The sequence below is a fragment of the Cryptomeria japonica genome, chromosome 11 (assembly GCF_030272615.1).
Source record: "Cryptomeria japonica chromosome 11, Sugi_1.0, whole genome shotgun sequence".
NCBI lineage: Eukaryota > Viridiplantae > Streptophyta > Pinopsida > Cupressales > Cupressaceae > Cryptomeria > Cryptomeria japonica.
In genome coordinates, this window is record NC_081415.1 from 631,220,187 (window position 1) to 631,238,011 (window position 17,825).

Sequence of the window (17,825 nt, forward strand, 5' to 3'; positions counted from 1 at the left end):
GGATCATAAGGTATCTTACTTACCTTTTCCAGACTAGCTTCCTTGAGGTTCACATTTACCTTATTTCCCACTTGCTGTGAAGAAACAGAAACCCTAGCCGCAGTCTTCTTATTTGCCAAGCCAACAACCCTAGCAAACGTTCGTTGATTGCCCAGATCCAAAGACCATTTCCTCAAAAAGCCTTTGAATTGCTTCTCAGAATTCCCTTGATTCGCACCATTATTAAAACGTCCTGGAGTGAATCTCCTTCCATTTGTTATTCTGCCTCCATGCCACACTACATCTGTTCCTAAAGAAGCCTTGAAAGTATTTTGAAGCTGGCTGAAAAACCTGGTTATTTCCGCTCCGGTTTACCTATATCGCCATGTCCTTCCATCTGCCGTTCGTGTAGACCCACTGCGGAACATGAGGTGGGTCTTCCCAACCCACATCTGCCCATGAACCCAAATGTCCTCTACCAGCCATGTCCGATCATTGTATTAAATTTCTATTGAACCTGAGAGAGAACGATTGAATAAAAAAGCTCTGACACTCCCGATCTTCCTCTGGATTCAAAACACTATCTGCAACTATTTATGGAGTCCACACATTGTTTGGAAGAACAACTAATTCTCATTTTGCAAGCTTAGCGTCTTCAAAACAACGACAATGTGCCGTGATCTCATATTTATTTTTGCAATTTTTGATAGATCTGGAACAGATTTGTTGCCACAAGCGATCTGCACTCTTTAACTTCTGCAATTATTACCTTCTTCGGCTCCTTTCTGACTATTTTAGGATGAAATCAAGGCTATTGGCTTCTTTCTCTTTCCTGACAACGATGCTTCTGATAAACCCTAGCTTTGACAAATGCAACGGCTACGAACATCTATTGATAACAGATAAGAGAACTCTATCCCCTCCTAGTGCAGCGATAACAATTATGAACAATGACTATTCAGATAATATTGGAGAACAAGCTCGATAAAGTGTGGAATGATATGCTGTGTCTGAAATTATAGTTGGCTACAATGCGAATTATTATCAAGTTCAAGACGACTGTATATAAGATAATGCCTTGATCTGCTCTATAAAAAATTGAGAAAAAAAACTAGCTTGTCAGCTGATATTTCAATGATAACCTTTTCTTCTCCTCGGATCCACCTAAAACTAAAGATCCCTAGATTAAAAGCGAGTTACCACCGCTACGAAAGCCAAATAAGGGAAATTTGCGGCTAAAGGGCATCTGTGCTCTATCATCTACTGTGTGAGATTTTCGCTGCCCGTTCAGGTAAGTATTAATCACAAACATATTGATTTGATAGATTTATACTACAAAATATTGCAAGTCTCTTCACATAGATCTCCTCTTTTGAGCAATGCTCAATACAATATAACTCATGGATATTATATTATTATTATTATTATTATTATTGTTATTATTGTTATTGTTATTGTTATTGTTATTGTTATTGTTATTATTATTATTGTTGTTATTATTGTTATTATTGTTATTATTATTATTATTGTTGTTATTATTGTTATTGTTATTATTATTGTTGTTGTTGTTGTTGTTATTATTATTGTTATTATTATATCATATCATTATTATTTGATTTTATATTCTTGTCTTTGACAAAAAAAAGTAAATTTTATATAAGGATATTTTTAATTCCTCGTAATTAATAATATTATTTGTAATCTATTATTATACTACTATTTTACTATATTATATATTTATATACTATGTATTTAAAACAAAATAGTTTTTTGTTTATATATATATTTTGTAAGAATATTGACATACTAATCTTCTAATAAAAATAATATAAAATTATAATAATAATAAAATGATTTTCTATTTTTCATGTATTTAAGTGTCACAAACATGTCAATTTAAATGCTTCTAGTTAGAGTGTAATATGCTTTGGTGTAATTAAAATATGACATTTTTATAAAAACAAATGATATTTTTTTGTTTTTAACTACCAAGGATACCATGATTAAATTCTAGTGGAATATTTTAAAAATCAAATTTAGGACACTTCTTATTAGAAGAGCTAATGTGACAAGTTGTGTAATGAGTCACACTTCTAAACCTTTTGTAATCAATTCACATTAAAAAAAAAATTCTTATAACATTCCATACAATTGGTAAATGCTCATAAAGTTAGCTTGTTCATTTATTGACATCCTTCCCTTATTTGTCTCACATTAGTTGATAGACCTTTTGTAATGTTTGTCTTTAGTCACTTGCTTTTCTTACTCATCTGATATGGTATGACATACCTATATACATGTGCTTATGCAATCTAACATTTCATCTTGTCATATTTTTTGCATTTCTCATCCATATGAATATGACATACATATAGCACATAAGTGTTAGAGTCATTTGTCGTTGTGCTAAAAACTCAAACTATCAACGCTTGATACAAATGCTAGATTTAACTCGACCCACGGGAGGTGGTTAAGCCATGTCACAAGTCCCCAAGGAGGTGCTAACCACTAAGTCAACTGATAACTCAATGATGAACAATAAGTACCAAACCGGTACTGAGAGGGGGGGGGGGGGTGAATCAATACAGGCACAAACTTCCTTTCGCAAACCGGTTTGACTGCAAACACTGCAAATGTCTGACAGACAGTAACACCAGTCTGAAACAGAGTGCAACCGGTAAAGTTAAGAATGACTATGACAAGCATTAACTGATTAATCACTTAGCTTTCCACTCAACTTAATACTACACTTCCATTTCACCCTTGTGCACGAATAGGTAATCTATCATCAGAAATATAATAACAGCTAGCTCAACATGATTTACCTTCAGACACAAATCACTTAAATCATCACATGACACACATATTTTTCACGTGGAAACCCAACTGGGAAAAACCACGGTGGGGATGAATACACACAAGCTGCTTTTGAACTCTTTAGAAGTCTGCTCTGTTAGGAGCCTAGTCCAGTTAGAGACTGTTACAATAGGTTCTGCTACGAACCGATCCTGTTAGGGATCACCCGGTTAAGGGATGGCCAAATACCCTGTTCCGTTAGGCTGCTCCCCCAGAGGAGTAGCATCCTTCAACACATCAATCCTGAAAAATATTGGACACTGCCATACCTGACTGATGTGGAGCACATATTTTCAGTTCACCTCTTGAAGGGGCAACACCCCTAATTCACTTCTTAAATAGGTAAATATACCCTTTGGTAGAGGCTTGGTGAATATGTCTGCTAACTGCTCCTTACTGGAAACATGTTCCAACACAACCTCCTTGTTCCGAACCTTCTCCCTCAAGAAATGATACTTGAGCTCAAAGTGCTTGGTTCTAGCATGCAAAACTGGATTCTTGGAAATGTTAATTGCACTTGTATTGTCACAAAATATGCTTACCGGTTTAGATACAAGAACTTTGAAGCCATTCAATACATGCTTCATCCAAATAGTCTCGGTGCAGTTCATAAAAGCTACAACATACTCTGCTTCTGCTATAGACTGAGAGATACAACTCTGCTTTTTACTCATCCATGAGACCAATCTACCACCAAGGAAGAATGCACCACCGGTTGTGCTCTTCCGGTCATCTACATTACCAGCCCAATCAACATCTATAAACACTTTCAGGTTGAAATCATTATTGTATGGATACCATAACCCATAGTCAATAGTTCCCTTCAGATATCTAAGAATCCGCTTGACTGCTACCAAGTGGGATTCTCTAGGGCTTTGTTGAAACCGAGCGGTAATACCCACTGCATGTGCAATGTCCGGTTTGCTATTCACTAAATAATGCAACTTGCCAATCACTGATCGGTAATCCTTCTCATTTACCACCACTAAGTCATCTTCTTTTGATAGCTCACAACCGGTCACCATTGGTGCACCAACCGGTTTACTATCTTCCATGCCAAAGGTCTTCAACACCTGTTTGACATACTTGGACTGAGTAATAAAGATTCCATCTTTCATTTGTTGAATCTGTAGTCCAATGAAGAACTTAATCTCCCCTATGAGTGACATTTCAAACTCCTTTTTCATCTCATCAGCAAATTCATGACTCATCTTGTCATCACCTCCAAAGATGATGTCATCAACAAATACTTCACAGATCAGAATCTGATCTCCTTCTGATTTCAAGTAGATATTGCTATCTTCACTTGTTCTTTCAAATCCAATCTTCACAAGATGGGAGTGCAAGCGTTCATACCATGCTCTAGGTGCCTGCTTCAGTCCATACAAGGCTTTATGTAGCCTACACACCATGTCACTGTCTTCTGATAGGGCAAACCTATCTGGTTGTTCTATGTACACCTCCTCTTCAAGTATTCCATTTAGGAATGCAAATTTTACATCCATTTGATATACCTTGAATCCTTTAAAAGCTGCATATGCAAGAAGCATACACACTCCTTCCAATCTTGCTACTAGAGCAAAGGTTTCTCCATAGTCTTCTCCTTCTTCTTGGGCATATCCTTTACACACTAGTCTGGCTTTGTTCCTTACCACCATGCCATCCTCATTTAGCTTGTTTCTGAAAACCCATTTGGTTCCAATGACATTTTTATGCTTCGGTCTGGGTACCAAAGACCATGTACCATTCTTCTCTATCTGGTCAAGTTCCTCCTCCATTGCCTTGATCCAGTCTTCATCTTTATGTGCCTCTTTGAATGATTTAGGCTCAAATTCAGAGATCATACATGAGCTTTCTCTGACCTTTCTTCTTGTAAGAATTCCTACATCTTTGTCTCCTATGATCTGCTTTGGATCATGATTGAGTTTGACATACTTAGGTATGTTATTAACAGATTCTTCTTGCTTTTATTCTTCATCCTCATCTTCATCAACATCAACATCCATCGGTGTAGGAACATAGTTACTGGTATTGGGTTGATTTGCAACTGGTTCCCAGAAGGTTACTACCGGTTCACCTTCTATTTACTCACTGCCAGTTTCCTCTGGTTTCCCAGAGTTTTCATCAACCCTAACATTGATGCTTTCAACAATTCTCTGAGTCCTATTGTTGAAACATTTGAGAGCTTTACTCTTGGTGGAATATCCTAGGAATATTCCTTCATCACATTTTGCATCGACCTTGCTCTGATGTTCACTCCTCTTGATATAACATTTTCTACCAAACATTCTAAAGTAGCTTACCATTGGTCTCTTATCGGTCCAGTACTCATAAGGAGTTTTATCCTTTCCCTTTTTGATGAGTACCCGGTTCATTGTGTAGACTGCAGTGCTCACCGCTTCTCTCCAAAAGGTGTGAGCAACTTTTCCTTGGATCAACATAGTTCGAGCTGCTTCAACCACAGTCCGGTTGTTTCTCTCTTCTAAGACATTCTGCTGTGGAGTCTGGGGGGCAGACAATTGCCTCTTGATGCCATTCTCTTCACAATATTTGTTGAATTCTCCGGAAGTGAATTCCCCTCCTTGATCAGTTCTAAGGCATTTGATTCTTCTACCACTTTCCTTTTCTACTAATGTTCTGAAAGCTCTGAACTTTCCAAAGGCTTCAAACTTGTCCTTCAAGAATGTGACCCACATCATTCTTGAGCAATCATCTGTAAGAATCATAAAATACCTATCTCCCTGCACACTCCTATTTTTCATAAGACCACACAAATCAGTATGCACAAGATCAAGTAAGTTGTTAGCTGTGAAGGATTTACCTTTGAAGGTTGAGGAAGACATTTTCCCCAGTTGACATTATCTGCACAAAGGATTTTCTGGTTTGCTCAGCATCGACAGTCCTCTAACTACCTTGATCTTACTGGCCTTCACAATGTTATCAAAGTTTACATGGCAGAGTCTCCTATGCCATATCCAACTGTCATCAAACTTAGCCATAAGACATGTACTTATATTTGCATTTAGTTGAAATAAGTTACCTTTGGTCTGCATACTGGTGGCCATCAAATCACCATTCTTTCCTTTGATTTTGCATGCTCTATTTTTGAATTCTAGAGTGAGTCCACCGTCATTCAGCTGGGCAACACTCAATAGATTGTGTTTGAGAACTTCCACCCAATACACATTGTCGACACTGCTCTTTCCATTTAGAGAGATGGACCCTCTTCCTTTGACCATACATGGTGCATCATTACCAAAGCGAACCATACCACCATCATATTCTTCCAAAGATAGAAACTTGCTCCGGTCACCAGTCATATGATGAGAACAACCATTGTCAATAATCCACTCATTGGAATTATCAAAGCGGGAGACAAGAGCCTTTTTGTCCGACACATCTTCCTTTACTGCAACAAATACAATATCTTAATTCTCTTCATCTTCCGATTCCTCATCTGTGACACCTTCATCAACTGCAGCAAAATAGTTTCTCCAGTTTCCTCCTTTGAATTTATTGAACCTCTCCGGTTTTGTCCTTGCTGTCACCATTAGGATAGTTTATGGCAATATGTCCTATCCGGTTACAAGAAAAGCATTTCAAAGGGAGCTTACCTCTGTATTTACCGGTTCCTTTAGCAAGTTTCCTAGTAAGAAGAGCTTCAAATTCCATTAGGATCTCCTCATCATCCATTTCTCTGCTCTGCCTTGGTTCACCACTAGTGCTTGCTTCTTTTCCTTTTCTGGATGGTACATCAGAAGCTCTAAAAGTTGATTCAGTCTTTTGAACACTGCCATCAAAACTATTTAGCTCATAGGCTATCAACTTTGCAATGATGGAGTCTAGGGATACCTTAGTCTTGTCAATTGATCTCAACTCCTGAATAGCAGCAACCCTTATTGCATAGACCGGTAATAAGGATCTCAGAACTTTGCTTACCATAGTAGAATATTCTATTTTACCACCTACACTCTTGATATCTCCAACAACAGTTTTGATTCTTATTCCATACTGTTGAATAGTCTCACCTTCAACCATCCGCATGCCTTCAAACTTCCCTCTAAGGCTTTCTTCCTTAGCTTGTTTTACATGCTCATCACCACCATAGATATTCTCAAGAGTGTCCCATACTTCTTTGAGATTATCTTTATCCTGGACATCAATAAACTCAATGTCAGATATGCCGCTGATTAGGGCTTCCATGACTTGCCCATTCTCCTGTATTTCTCTCTTTTGATCATCGGTGAGGGTATCAGTAGGAATAATAAAAGCATTCTCAACATAGCTCCAGTGTTGAGCACCCATGCTTCTAATGTAAATATTCATTCTATCCTTCAAAATTTTGAAGTTATCTCTGTTGAACTTTGGACCTTCTCTCTTCATCATTACAATAGGATATTTCCCTCAAGTGGTTAAGCTTACAACACAGAGGACCTAGAGGATGCTCTGATACCAATTGATAACTCAATGATGAACAATAAGTACCAAACTGGTACTGAGAGGGTGGGGGGGGTGAATCAGTACAGGCACAAACTTCTTTTCCCAAAGAATTAACTGCAAACACTGCAAATGTCTGACAGACAGTAACACCGGTCTGAAACAGAGTGTAACCGGTAAAGTTAAGAATGACTATGACAAGCATTAACCGGTTAATCACTTAGCTTTCCACTCAACTTAATACTACACTTCCATTTCACTCTTGTGCACAAATAGGTAATCTATCATTAGAAATATAATAACAACTAGCTAAGCATGATTTACCTTCAGACACAAATCACTTAAATCATCACATGAAAAATACTACACATGACACATGGATTTTTCACGTGGAAACCCAACTGGGAAAAACCACGGTGGGGATGAATACCCACAAGCTACTTTTGAACTCTTTAAAAGTTTGCTCTGTTAGGAGCCTAGTCTGATTAGAGACTATTACAACAGGTTCTGCTAGGAACCGATCCTGTTAGGGATCACTCGGTTAAGGGATGGCTAAATACTCGGTTAAGGGTTAAACCCCGTTAGAGGTTACCTTGTTAGAGGATTTCAAGAACTCAATTAGTTTGAGTCACCCTGTTAAAGGATTTACAACAAGCGGATTAAAGCTACCTGGTTAAGGGATTTTCCAACTGTTGAAGTGGTTAAAGATCAACATGTATTACAATGATCTGATAATAGCACTCAATGCCTAATGCAGATCCACTTAAGTTCCTTCCTTCTGCACACACACACTGCAGGAATCAATCCTCTTATCTCATTTGGTCTGGCAAGAATCACGTATCTCTGCACTTAGATACACACACACCATTTGCCAACAACCTCAGAAAGAAACACAACATTGACCTTATAGGAAACAAATAGGTCGGAAGAATAAACCCTAAACCCTAAAACATTTAGGTTAAGTAATTCAAATGGTTCAATCCTGACCGTTTAACACATTGCATTGAATAGAAAAGTCTTGAACATATCTCAAGACATTCTCCATCATTCATTCTTCACTTCTTTCATGGTGGCTTGTAGCCCATCATGCATTCTCCATCATTTACAGAGACTTTGCACATTCCCGAGGTAGATAGGATCGATCTCCTTCATGCAAGATCCTTCACGTGCTCAAGCGGACGTGGCAACACGATCTGATTTTCATTACAATGCTAACTCATCACACAATATCATTGGTAGAGTCACACAGGCTTGGAACACTTCAACCAGAAACCCTGAGGTTGAGACTACCAACCTGTAGTCATGCAAAAATTCCATCTACCGGTTCTCATACCAACATGCCGGTTCACCTTTTCACATATATCGGTTCACGATGTTATACCGGTTCACTCTTCAGCATATTGACATCAATGACAACATACAATGTCATCATGTCTTCACACCGGTTCACATATGCCAACATCAACAATCTCCTACTTAGCACCAACTGAGCCTTCAACACCCACTGAAGGGAGACTTGAACCCATGATCCAAGCCTCTAATACCAATTGTTGGAATCATTTACCATTGCGCCAAAAGCTCGAACTATCAATGTCCGATACAAACATCAAATTTAACTTGACCCACAAGAGGCGGTTAAGCCATGTCACGAGTCCCCAAGAAGGTGCTGACAAGCAAGTCAACAATAAGAATACCATTACTTTGTTGATGTCATACATGTTTAAAATAGGTCATATCACACATTTCCCACCATGATTCCTTCACTACCAATCATATATTTGAAAATTTGAACCATTTTATTGAATGCCTTTAGCACCTTTTTTCTTTCAAAAATTATTTCAATGCTATTTTTCTATTTGCTCAAACTTTACATTCCAATAGATCATTCTACCATAATTCCCATGGCTACAAAATGTTTTGATAAGTTATGAGAGTTTTGAGATGTAAGATGAATAATCCAACAAAATAGAAGATACAAATCTATCCAACCCAAAACAATCACTTGACCAAATACATCAACATCATGTTATGTTTCATTAACCACTTTAAATTATTATTTTATTTATAAAAAATGAAAATCTAAATGAAAATTTCAAGTTTTAAAATTTTTTTAAGTGTTTTTTTTTTATCGGTAATATAGTTATTTACTTAATCTTTAGTAAAAAGATTACATACATCAAATACCTCCATCTATTCCATCCAAAAAATGTACGACCCACCAGATCTAAGTCTAGAATAAACACACCAAACCCCCCACAAAATTTGCTCCAAAAAATCCGAGTACAAAAACACACCATAATGAGCATGTATTTTACTTGATAGTCATCAAATAACACTATACATTAAAAATGATTTCACAGTCTTAAGCCATCAAATCTAACATAAGTGATATGAAACTATGCATTTATCTGTTAATAGCAGGATCATCTTTGAACCTGGATAGGGCCATCACCGCCTCCATTGTTCGCGTCCTTGGTCTCAGCTCACGACCCACCTTCGCCCTTGCCACTTCATGCGCCTCTCTGAGTACCTCTTTGACTCTCATCAATTCTGGAAATGTCTTCAAGGCCTCTCAATTGCTAGTGCCCCACACCTTGCCTTCAACTCATCCTCTTGCTAGTGAACAAAGGGTATGCAATTCGCTGGCTCAACCACCCCTTCAGAAACATCAATTCCCACTCCAGGGATAGCCCATTCAAATATGGAGTCCATGCCCATCAAGTATTCTTTAGCTATTAAATCATGCATAACCCTCTTTACCTTGTCCACCGAATCCTCGAACTCCAAACCCCAAGCTGCAATTAAAGAATAAATCTCCATATTAGTCATGTACCTATGACTTACTTACACAATCTCCTCCCTAATAATTAACTTTACCGCCTGCACTAACCTCTCATCCTTGAAAATAAAACTCGCCTATCTGTCACCTTGCCCACGAAAGGCACTAACATCTTCTCAGTTTTGAAGGTAAAACTTGCCTCCATGTTCCCTAATACTACAGTGCCACCACCTTTGAGATCTCGCCCTTCACTCACTTCAACTCACTCTCAGAGAAAACGGTAAAATAATAGATATGTAATGTAGAGCCAACAAAAATAAATATAGCAATCAATCCCACCGTTGCCAAACCCAACACCATTGTCCTACTCCACCGGCACAAACCAATTTCATCAATACACTTTCATAAATGCATTGTCTGAGCTATATCCTCCACTCTGTCTGCACGATACGACATTAATTCCACCTCTTAATCGTGCCAATAGGCTTGTCTAACTCCCATCACTTTGTACTTCCATGATTCTAGGAGTTGCCATAGAGACATTAACATCCACCACATCGTCAATTTGTAGACTACGAAAATATTCTAGTTGATATTCTTGTACCTCTCCAAAAGATGTGGCCCATTTGGACAACACATATGCCACATTTTCCCCTTCTCTTCACACATGAGAGACTTTGAAGTCTCTAAAAAAATTGAAGTCACTCTTAATTTTCTGAACATACTTATTTAATAACAATGCCTATATTTCCCTTTTAATGATTGCATTTACAATAATCAATGAATCAACTTCCAAATGATTTTTTTTGAAGCCAAATTTTAATCCCCATTCAACCGCCAGAAGTGCTGCTTGCACCTCTGCTTCATTATTCGTGCCTTTCTCCAGTCACTTGGCACCCCATGCTATAATGTTGCCATGCCAATCCCGAAACACCACCCCTGCATCGAAATCTCCCGGATTACCTTTTGATGCACCATCAATTTTTTTCTTGCTCCACCCTTCTTCCAGTGGTTCCCATTGACATTTAAAATGTGAATTTGTAGTAGCCAAAGACGGATCATCCCGTCTAGGCCCATGAACGGGCCTGAACTTAATCCGCAACCAACATCCCTGAATGCGTGAGTCCTCTTTTGATAACATAGCATCCTTTACAAAGAATCTTGATGTCATTGCCCCCACTACCTCTTCTATAGATGTGTCAATTCTAGCAAGAATCCTTTCTAAAGGCTCTATTTTATCTTGAAAAATTCTTCTATTTCGCTCCTTCCATATTTCCCACACAATCTCTGCTAGGCTAATCTTCCACACACAAGAGAAAACAAATGTTTTATAACTAATCGACCAACTCAAGTAAACTTCTTTTAATGACCCAGGAAGGGGGCCTTGCCAAGCCAACTTTCCCTGCACCATCCTCCAACACGCTGAGGCAAAATCACACTTGATAAGAAGGTAGATCCACACTTTCTTCATCCTTGCCACACATAAAGCTCTTTGTCGGACCTAACATCCCTAAATGCTTCCTCCTTTTCCCTGTCAAAATTCTGCCTCTTACCGCTAACCATGCAAAAGCACCTGCCTTAGGGAGACACTCTTTTCCCTGGCATAAACCTGTCGGCCAATTATCCTTCTCTTCCTCACTATCCAACAATTGGTAACCAATCTTTACTGAATAATTAAAATGTTTCACCCCACACCACTTTATGTCATCCTTACAACCAGACACCAAAACCTTCCTTTCCTTAAAAATATTCTCCATTATTCTAATGTGATTAGGATTTTGCAAAACCTCTCCCACTAATTTCCAACCCCATTCAGTCCTCCCATCTACACTTTTAGGTTCCAAATAGTCCCTAACCTTATCACCCAATGCCTCTTCCAACATTCTTCTTACCTCCACCACATCCCCATTATTGTCAATAACCTTCTTACCATCTCATGAGTGAAGTAGTCATCGATGAGGAGGGACCTCAAAGGGATTAATCTGGATCGGTCAACAAGAGTAAACACAACGGAAACACAAAGATATGATGGAGGCAATGCATAATAGATTACTTTATTGCATGAAATTTGTTTACATCCAATTGGTAACAACCGGGTTACAACACATCGACTCACATGCCTGGTAGAATAGGTCATGACCGGGACCTTGAATCAAAAGATCTATCTTAAATGCACAGTCTAGCTACTTGATTCTCTGATTCATTAAATTCTAATGCATGATTACAAATATATATCGATCCAAAGGATCCAGTCGGCCCGAAAAGGATCAAAACCTGAAGAACAAGACCTAACATGAAAATAACAAGCTCAGCCTCTACCAAGAGATTCCTCAGGAAAAATCCAAAGGATGAAACGTAGATGTGAAAAAAGTTTGGCCACATGCCAAGGAACATCAGAATCAACGCCCAAGGCTCCACAAGCTTCGGAAGGGGTTCTGGTAGATCACCATAATAGGTCCATGCAACCGGTAACAAAGGACTATCAACTGGTAACAAGAAACTGTCATGGAAACCGGTAGTGATATCTCGACTGAAAATGATCCTAATGCGATGCAGTCTGGAAGCAAGAAAGATGATCAGGTCTTCAAGTAGAATCCAACTCCATAGGATCTGGTGAGCCAAAACCGGGACACACAGAAAGCAAAACATAAAGAAAATATTTTTGGTTGATGCAAGATTGCTATGAACTGGGTATGCTCCTGCATCAGACATCTAGGGTTAATGAAAAAGAGATCCTCTCACTTTGCTAGGGTTAGAGGAAAACCAAGGCGATCTACCTCTGCCTGAGAAATCCAAGATGAATCTTCAACTACTGGTCTATCTTTCCACTTCACAAGATATTCCTTATACTGACTGCTCTGGGTACTATGCCCAATCCTACTGTCCAAAATCTCTTCAATCTGATCCGGTACCTTCCGAGGCAACTATTTCTCCAAGTTTGCAACACTGTCTTCACTGAATTCTGGTTCATGATACTCATGAAGATCCACAATGTTGAATATAGGTGAAATACTTAGACTATCCGATAACTCTACTTCATATGCATTTCCAGAACTGAACTTCCTCAAAATCCTGCAATGTCCAAACTTCCTCATCTGCAAATTAGTATAAGTTCCAACCAGGAATCTCTCTTTTCTCAGATATACCATCACTTCATCGCCAACTTTGAATTCCTTATGTCTCCTCTTTTCATATGCCTTCTACTTATATTTGTTGTTCATGTCTTCCAAATGTTGTTTAACCTGAATATGCAATGCCACCATGTGATTTGCAAAATATTCTGCTTTTGAACTTCTCTGGTCTTCACTACTAATGTCTCTCAATTCTGATATACCTCTAGGATGCACTCCGGTAACAATCTCAAAAGGTGTTTTTTTGGTACTTCTATTCACTGAATTGTTGTTGGCAAACTCTGCTTGTGTAAGGATCAAATCCCAACTTCTAGTTTTATCTCCCACTAAACATCTCAACAAGTTTCCCAAACTTTGGTTAACAACTTATGTCTGTCCATCAGTCTGTGGATGAAAAGTAGATCTGAACTTCAAATCTATCTTCATCTTCTTCCAAAGTGTTCTAAAAAAATAACCAACAAACTTAGTGTCTCTGTCTAGAACTATGCTCTTAGGTAATCAATGCAATCTCACCACTTCCTTGAAAAATAGGTTTGCTACATGCAATGCATTTGATGTCTTTTTACAAGGTATGAAATGAGCCATCTTTGAAAATCTATCCACTACCACAAATATAGAATCATTCCCTCTCAGCATCTTAGGCAATCCAAGTACAAAATCCATGCTTATATCCTCCCAAGGTCTTACCGGTATGTCAAAGATTTATAGAATCCCACATTCTGACTACTACCTTTTGCAACTTGACAAACTCTAAAACTCTGCACATATCTCTTAAAATCCTTATGAATCTGGGGCCAAAAGTACTGCTCACTCACCAATGCTACTATTTTGTCAATGTCAAAATGTTCAGCTAGTCCTCCACTGTATTTCTCCTTTATCAGATTCTCTCTCATAAAATTCTTAGGTATGCACAACTGAAGTCCTCTGAATAACATCCCTTCCTAAATAAAGTAATTCAACTATTTGCTTCTATCAACCATAACTGGTTCTCTACATGCTTTCCAAGGTTCTGCAAAATCCGGGTCCTCATCATACAAGGTCTTCAAATCTTCAAATCCTAACACTGTCACTCTCATCTCTGTCAGCAAATTCCTTCTACTCAATGCATCAACAACTTTGTTAGATTTCCCACTTCTATGCTTCAACACAAAGGTGTAAATCTGTAAGAATTCTACCCATCTCACATGTCTCTGATTCAACTTACTCTGACCGTTCAAATACTGCAAAGCTTAATGATTAGTGTACAACACAAACTTCTTAGGAAACAAGTAATGTCTCCACTTCTTCAAGGCTTGAACTATGACATAAAATTATTGACCATACACTGAATATCTCCTCTGGGCATCATTCAATTTCTCACTAAAATAAGCTATTGCTCTCTCTTCTTGATTCAGGACTACTCCTATTGTTGTTCCACTTGCATCACAATCCACTTGAAATACTTTATTGAAATCCGGTAAAGCTAACACAGGCTGCTCAGTCACTTTTTGCTTCAATAGTTCAAAAATGTTGTTTGCTCCGGTGGTCCACTTGAATTCCTTCCGATCTCCTCTCATGGTCTCAGTCATGGGGTTACAAACTAAACTGAAATTTCCGATGAACTTCCAGTAAAACCTAGCCAATCCATGAAATGATCTTACCTCTCCAATGCTTTCCGGTGTAGACCATTCAACAATTGCTTTCATTTTCTCAGGTTCCATCTTCAAACCATCCTTAGATATCACAAATCCCAAATAGACTAACTCATCCTTCATGAAAGTACACTTCTTAATATTGATCAACAACTTCTCTTCTCTCAATCTATGCAAAAGTTGTCTTAACTACAACAAATGCTCCTCTTTTGTCTTACTGAAAATTAGAATGTCATCCAAATACACAATAACAAACTTACCCAAGAATTTCTTCAATACCTCATTCATCAGCCTCATGAAAGTACTCGGTGCATTAGTCAATCCAAAAGGCATCACCAACCATTCATACAATCCTTCATTTTTCTTAAATATTGTCTTCCACTCATCACCTTCTTTGATCCTGATATGATGATATCCACTCTTCAAATCTATCTTTGTAAAGTATTTTGGTCCACTCAGACAGTCCATTATGTCATCTGTCCTAGGCAAAGGTAACCAGTATTTTACTATGATCTTGTTTATTGTTCTTGAATCGGTACACATCCTCCATTCTCCATTCTTCTTAGGTACTAATATTGCTAGTACTACACAAGGGCTCAGACTCTCCCTGATCAAACCTTTCTTCAACAGCTCCTGCACTTGTCTATTCAGTTCTTCATTCTCTATCGGTGTCAACCGGTGTGCAGCTTTGTTAAGCAAACTAGCTCTGAGAACCAAGTCCATGCAATGACTAAAACTTCTCATAGGTGGCAATCCATCAGGTACATTATCTGAAATAATGTCCTCATATTCTGTTAATAAATCTCTTATCTCTTTCAGGTGCTCCCCTTCCCATTTTGGTCTTTCAGTCTTCTTAGGAATTAAGGCAAAACACACATTCTCATGTCTCAGTCCAACCATGAATTTCCTTCCATCTACCAAACAGATTGTAGCATTCATACAAATTTCATTCTTCAAAGGTTCCTCCAAAGGTAACAAGGTTTGCTTCATTCCATTGGCCACAAGAGTGTATGTATTCTTCCTCCCATCATGTATTGCCTATCTATCAAACTGCCAAGGTCTACCCAACAAAAGATGACAAATATCCATAGGCATAATATCACACAAGACTTCATCATGATAATTCCTAATTTTCAATTTCACCAAACATTGCTCACTTACTAACAACTTATGTTCATCCTGAATCCATGCTATCTGATAAGGCTTAGGGTGTTTCAATCTCTCAAATTTCAACTTATTCACCATCTCTTCTGAAACAAGATTATTTGAACTACCACTATTAATAACAACTTTACAACACTTAATGGATACCTTACATTTGGTTTTAAACAAATTCTTCCTCTGCAAAGGCTCTTCATCTCCTCTGGTATGACACAAAGCTCTCCTCATCAGCAACAGTTCTCCATCTTCAGGTTTATTGTCTGATCCGGTGGGGTTTTCTTCCACCATTGCTGCTCTTCCCATAGTTTCTATCTTCTTACACTCGAATGCATGATTTCCTTCTCCTCAACACTTATATCAAGTTCCTCTAAATGTCCTCTTGTCCTATCTTCCAAAGTTCCCATTCCAGTAACCATCCGGTTCTCTCCTCCGGTAGAAATTTCTATCATCCTTCTAGTATGAATTACATTCTTTTCTCACTTCCTTGTCCTTGTTATTTACTGTACCAGTTCCTCTTCCTTCGCTATATCATCTTCCTCCTTGAAATCTTCCTCTAGTAAACCTTCCACCTCTACCTCTTTGGCTCTGCTCATGTCTTTTGTATAACTTCTCTTCTGCCTTTAGGGCATACTGGTAAGCCTCTTCAACACTCTCCAATTTGATCATACTCAATTCATCTTGTATATACATCCACAATCCATTCAAATATCTTGCAACTTGTTCCACTTCGTCATCAAGATGTCCAGATCTGATGTTCAACTTGTAAAATGCTTTGGTGTACTCCTTCACACTAGATTCCTTCTGTCTCAAATTCTAAAATTTCCGGAACAAATCTACCTGATTATTTGCTGACACAAACTTTGATTTCAACTTAGCAATCATCCAATCCCATGTCTTAATCTTTTCTTTACCTCTTCTCTATCTATCAACTTGAAAATGCTCCCACAAAAGAGATGCATGACCTTTCAACTGGGTACATGCATATTTCACCTTCCTCTCTTCTGCAATGTTTTCAAAATTGAAATACTTTTCCATTTTCGAGATCCAATCCATCAATTCATCTGAATCTAACTTCCCATCATATTCCGGTGAGGTAAAATGAGGTTTAGTATTTTCCCTACTCAAAACCCTCAAAAACCTTTCCTCATCCGGATCAACCGCCGATAGGTTTGCTTGTTCTATTGGGGCTTCCTCTCCTTTATCTTCACATACGTCTTCAATATGTCAGCCTCTTCTCTGGGCTATCTGCACGACTTCTAACTGAGCTTCTATTCCTTGCAACATCTCCATCACAGTAGGGTCTGCATTCCCATGCGCTCCACCATTCCTAGTTCCTTTTCATGCCATCGTTCACACTAGTCCTCTGCAACTGCAAGTTGGATCCGCAATCTGCCACCCTACAACAAAATTCAGGACACGCAACCTCCGGAACAAAACTTCGCTCTAAGACCACTTGAAGTAGTCATCGGTGAGGAGGGACCTCAAAGAGATCAATCTGGATCGGTCAGCAAGAGTAAACACAACAGAAACAAAAATATATGATGGAGGCAATGCATAACATATTACTTTATTGCATGAAATTTGTTTACATCCAACTGGTAACAATTGAGTTACAACACAACGACTTAAAGGCCTGGTAGAATAGGTCACAACCGGGACCTTGAATCGAAAGATCTATCTTCAATGCACAGTCTAGCTACTCGATTCTCTGATTCGTTACATTCTAATGCATGATTACAAGTATATATATTGATCCAAAGGATCTAGTCAGCCCAAAAGGGATCAAAACCTGAAGAACAAGACCTAACATGAAAATAACAAGGTCGGCCTCCACCAAGAAATTCCTCTAGA